Below are 6,000 nucleotides of genomic sequence, written 5' to 3'. Positions count from 1 at the left end.
CACACAGGGTTTTTCAAATGACACATACAGTGACTCTTTGCTGACCTCTAAATACCACACAGGCTTTTACCCACAAACTTGTTATGTACATGTTATATAAGACTACATAGTGGTATCTATCGAATTTCAATTCCCAAGGCCAGGCTTTGAATACGACTAAGGAGACAGCTGCAGGAAGGAAGACGATCATGCACTATAAAGGGCTTGCAGTTGCGTCATAAATCACCTAGGAAACGCACCAGCGCCATGTTGGAAGTCTTCCAATCGTCCACATGGTTGGCTGCATTTTGCTACCACCGGAAACCACTTGAAGAATGCCCATTATTTCGTTTTTGTAAGGACACAGAAAACGGACGCAGAGAGAGAACTTATTCAAGTAAATAAATACATTTCGACAATGATCAAAAGCCATGTATTATTGGCTTGCTACATAAACGTTGTGTGCAGGCTAACTCGAATGAGCTGCTAACTTTACATAATGTGTAAGTTAGCTAGCTAAGTAAATTAAATATCACCAGTTAGCGAATTTCATGTTAGCTAGCTATCTTGATGTATTTATCGTTGTAACTAAATGCGTTTGTAGCTAGGTAGCAGTAGCTAGCTAACAACCACGGAAGAGGGTGAAAGTATTAGCTATCAGTTCGATCTGTCAGAAGGGAGGGTAGGCTACTCTGGATAGGGCAGGTACTTTTGTGGGAGGACATTATGAAAATATTCTCCAGTTCCAGTCCCTAGCGAGAAAAACTAAGGACAGAGAGATATAGCAACATCATATTCAGTGCTGTCTAATTTGAGTATAAGGTTTCTTTATGACGTTTTCTGTCCTCAGATACAGAGCTGTGAAACCCTGTATGCAGGTGAAGAGGTCCCAATGAATGTCCCAAGAGAATAAGGGTATATCCTTGTATACCATGGATTATATGTGTACCTATATTAGTACATTTTGTGAACAAAAATACAGTTTAAGTCACACAATGTATAAACCTATTACAACTGGAACAGGCCAACCCTGGTGGGTGTGCACGCTTCTGTTCCAGACCAGCATTAACACACCTGATTCAATCTATTAAACCTAATTAGTTAATAATCAAGTGTGCTATTGCTGGGCTGGAATGGAAGTCTGCTCACCCAGTAGATCAGGGATCAGTGGTTGGCCACCTCTGGTATTGACCTTCTTTTTTTTTTTTCACTTGAAATTATTTTTTACTAATAACAACCTATTTGTTACTAAAATGTCTCAACTTTACATATGAATCAGCTTACTTGTACACTTTTAAATGACATTAAAGTGTTGATTCTTTGAAGTTAAGTATTTAAACTAGTGTCGGTGTTGACTAATCACATCACAACCTTGCAATAAAGAGAGGAAGGGAATCGGTCTCCAATGTCTGTTTCTGTGTTGTATTCTCAAATGAACATTACCTTTTTGTTCAGTCATAAGCTCTCCAATTAGCTTAATTTGAATGTCATAATTTTTTCAGGATATCAGCCATGTGAACCCATCTTGCAGCTGATAATGGAATGCAATGCCAATGCAGCCATAGGCCTACAGCAATGGTTCCCAACTCCAGTCCTTGAGTACCCCCCAACAGCACATGTTTTTTCTGTAGCCCCGGGAAAACATACCTGATTCAACTCAAGAGGGCCTGATGATTAGTTGACAAGTTGAAATAGGTGTGTTTGTCCGGGGTTACAATAAATGGTACTGTTGGGGGTACTAGACGACCGGAGTTGGGAACCACTGCCCTACAGTATGATGGCATTAGCCTTATGCTGACATGAAATTGTTTAGTGCAAATCCAACCCTTGTAATCTAGGTGGTGAAACATCTGGAAGTAGGAGATGATAGGATCCTTAGCTTCAAACATACAACTACTACCAATGCCAGATACTTTTCTCCCAGAAGGTCTGAGCGGCACTTGGTGCTACTGTGATAATGAAGATGGTTTGCCAAAGACTACCACAACAATTACATGGTCTATGCTTAATGTGTTTAAATTGTAAATGAGAAAAAATAGTTGGGTTATAAGAAATACTTTTTATTCAATGGGGCTAGGCAAAGCAGAGATGACATTACTTTTGTATTTCACCCATATAATAGCCTATTATTAAAGTACAGTATGTTTACAATATCATAGGGGCGGCAGTGTAGCCTAGTGGTTAGAGCATTGGACTAGTAACCGAAAGGTTGCAAGTTCAAATCCCCGAGCTGACAAGGTACAAAATCTGTCGTTCTGCCCTTGAACAGGCAGTTAACCCACTGTTCCTAGGCCGTCATTGAAAATAAGAATTTGTTCTTAACTGGCTTGCCTAGTTAAAACAGGTGCTCTTTTCAAATTGCACAACAGAAGCATTCAGTTTGACCCAAGCACAGCATATAACTACCATCTCATATAACTGAGGGATGTCTCTTTTCATATCTGGAAAAGGACAAAGTAGTAGAAGTAGAAACTCGTGCTGCTGCAGCACTGCTCATCTTCACAGTGGGAATCCAGTTGACATGGGTGTCTTGATAGAGGTCAGCTGGTGAACCTACAGTACATAAACACATGAGAAGCACACCTGATGTAGAAAATCACATATACAATCAGGGCTCTTAAGTATTTGGTTGTGTTTAATTCATTCTGGGGTTTTAGTATCATATAAAGATGAAATCTATTGTTGGCCTGGAACACACAATAGTCAACACAGCAGGTTGTCCTATCCCATTGAGGCCTTTGTCCTATGCTGTAATGTAGATACATTTTCCCTCCTCTTATGAAAAGTATCCAGCATTTGTCAAATTAAATGGTTGCATTCAAGACAACTTCGTTTTTATTGATATGTTGTCAGTGTCGGAGGTGGCCTAGGCTACTATCGTGTTAAAAAATATTCTGCTAATGTCTTCGGTCATATAAAGTGTAGTAGAATTGCATCACGCTTATCAAAGGCCACATTTTCCCTGTGCAAAGGAAATACATTTATCTGATATATCCTATGCCACTACGCGTTTATTAATAGCCTAAATTATCACTATCCAATCTACTCATCACATTAGGAACAGTAGGCTTACATTAGTCTGCAAATGCAATGATATAGGCATGCAATCATTTGTTATAAAGGTGCCTTTTTGTGGTGAAAAAATTGCTTGCCCAAAATGTGAAACTCACTCAACACACGATAATCCTAGATAGACTACAAACTATCTAGCTAGCTAATTTAGGCTAATTGAGTGTTGCTGTTAACGCCTGGTTAGCATTGTTACGGTTGCGTCAATTCGAATCTGGTATCAGAACAAGTTATAACACTGAGTCACTGATTGTACTCTATACTCTATACTCTATGTACTTTCATTAGCTAAGCAATAAATGGCAAATGCAAATTTCATATATACGGGCTCACTGTAATACCACGCAGGGCAGAACAGGGAACTGACAGTATGTACGTAAACAGTTGTTCTTATACTGTGATAGACATAGTTCCAACCCGTCTGTCTGTTGGCCTATCACAGTAGAGGCTGAGCGTGGTTTAGACTTGCTCAGCCTATTGCAGGTGCTCAGGCTGGTCCCCGGCTCTTGGCGCTTCTTGGAGTCCACCCTCTGTCGATGTATAGATTCTCACTGTTCTGGTATCACCCCCTAGTTATAACAGTTGCTCAGTTCCTGCTATTGTGTTGTTCAGTATTTTTCCATCTCAGTTAAACCTTGTGATGACCACCCCTCCCTATATCTGATTAACCACAACTTTGTAAGATACAGCAAGTCACACCATGTGCTCAATATTGTCACATACAAACACAAGGACAAAGCATCTGCTGGGCTGTTATCTACAGTTTTGCAAAATGCAGGTCACACCATGTTACTCAGTTCTTGTCACACACACAAACAGGCAAGAGGATGTAGCAAGCAGTTGTTTAATCTCATGATGATGCTCAAGTGCACAAATGCAGATACCTCACACAGCCAACATCAGATAATATTTAATCATATATATGGTAATGGCTATAATGTAAAACACAGAATCCCACAGCATAACAGTTCAAATAAACATTGATCAGACTTGATTTACCAGTGCTGAAATGATCGTAGCAGACACCGACAGCTGTCTGGGTTCTAAGATTTCAACGCTAATATTTCATCTTTATTTAATCTAGTCTTTTCTGCAATACAAGGGTATAATGTCAGCTATGCCATGCATTCACTTGTAAATGTTGCCCTTTTCTAGGCCTGGCTAGTTTGTATTTATATGTAACTGTGTGCAGGCCTACAACACTTCTGAGGAAGAAAATACAATTGTTGTTCGGTGAGAATAGTCCAATTATATATTTGGTTGGAAAATGGAATAAATAGGTTTACTGCCTATGTTCAGAATATGTTAATTAGTCTCGAAGGGACATGTTCTCTCAATGACAAATTGCAGTGGGATGGGCTTGGGCTAGCATCCACAAAGGTAAATTACCCACTGATTTTTGTGGCACATGGGAGCTCATGCATCAATGATTGAATCTTACATCACAGATTGATAACAGAACACAATGAGACGCTAACAATACGTGATGACTTGGAAGAGAACGTAATGTTAGCTAGCGGGCATCAATTGCTCTGTCATTAACATAGCTACCGTTTCTGTACATCTGAATCCAGGGGTTCACTCTTCATCTGTTGATAAGTATCACCATAACGCGTGATGTTCTTCCACACAGGCTGCTTTCTTTGTTTTTGTTGTTATTCCACAAGCAGTCAATAATGTTGGTTTGGCCATGACACTCATTGACTTTCATCTGCAAAATGTCATTATTTTTCGCTATATGGATCTGACTTTGCGTACTGTGCTCTGAATGAATAAATCTCACCTATGTACTGATTCCAATTCAAGATGTCTATTTTTCTCTATTGCTAAGCAATCTCCATTGATCTACCCAGCTATGTAGGTTGAACTGAGTACGGGCAATGAAATTAATGAAATGTTTAAATGTTTGTAAAAAAATATGTATATACAGTACCAGTCAAAAGTTTGGACACACCTACTCATTCAAGGATTTTTCTTTATTTTTACTATTTTCTACATTGTAGAATGATAATGAATATTTACAAATTATGAAATGACACATGGAATCATGTAGTAGCTAAAAAAAAGTGTGAAACAAATCAAAATATATGTTATATTTGAGATTCTTCAAAGAAGCCACCCATTGCCTTGATGACAGCTTGCACACTCTTGGCATTCTCTCAACCAGCTTAACCTGGCATGCTTTCCCAACAGTCTTGAAGGAGTTCCCACATATGCTGAGCACTTGTTGGCTGCTTTTCCTTCACTCTGAGGTCCAACTCATCCCAAACCATAACAATTATGTTGAGGTCGGGTGATTGTGGGGGCCAGGTTATCTGATGCAGCACTCTGTCACACTCCTTCTTGGTCAAATAGACCTTATACAGCCTGGAGGTGTGTTGTGTCATTGTCCTGTTGAAAAACAAATGATAGTCCTACTAAGCGCAAACCAGATGGGATGGTGTATTGCTTCAGAATGCTGTGGTAGCTATGCTGGTTAAGTGTGCCTTGAATTCTAAATAAATCACTGACAGCATCACCAGCAAAGCACCCCCAAACCATCACACCTCCTTCTTCATGCTTCAAGGTGGGAACCACACATGCGGAGATAATCCATTCACCTACTCTCATTCACCAAAGACACAGAGGTTGGAACCAAAATCTCTAATTTGAACTCATCAGACCAAAGGACAGATTTCCACTGGTCTAATGTGCATTGATTGTGTTTATTGGCCCAAGCAAGTCTCTTCTCATTATTGGTGTCCTTTAGTAGTGGGTTCTTTGCAGCAATTCGACCATGAAAGCATGATTCACGCAGTCTCCTCAAACAGTTAATGTTGAGCTGTGTCTGTTACTTTTATTTGATCATAGCGCTTGATGCACTTGAAGAAGCTTTGAAAGTTCTTGACATTTTCTGGATTGACTGACCTTCATGTCTTAAAGTAATGATGGATTGTAATTTCTCTTTGCTTA

The 6,000-nt window shown here is 39.5% G+C and overlaps 1 long non-coding RNA gene across 1 annotated transcript; it reads left to right on the top strand.

The window, feature by feature from the left end:
• Positions 1 to 238: 238 nt before the first annotated feature.
• On the top strand, positions 239 to 1,374 carry LOC116357820 (uncharacterized). Its single transcript, XR_004205849.1, has 2 exons — positions 239 to 376; positions 830 to 1,374. It is a non-coding gene; the product is annotated as an uncharacterized LOC116357820 (long non-coding RNA).
• The last annotated feature ends 4,626 nt before the right edge of the window (positions 1,375 to 6,000 follow it).

This window comes from Oncorhynchus kisutch, linkage group LG27 (genome assembly GCF_002021735.2).
Source record: "Oncorhynchus kisutch isolate 150728-3 linkage group LG27, Okis_V2, whole genome shotgun sequence".
Classification (NCBI taxonomy): domain Eukaryota; kingdom Metazoa; phylum Chordata; class Actinopteri; order Salmoniformes; family Salmonidae; genus Oncorhynchus; species Oncorhynchus kisutch.
The sequence above is the reverse complement of the archived record's forward strand: the minus strand, read 5'-3'. Positions and strand labels throughout refer to the sequence as shown.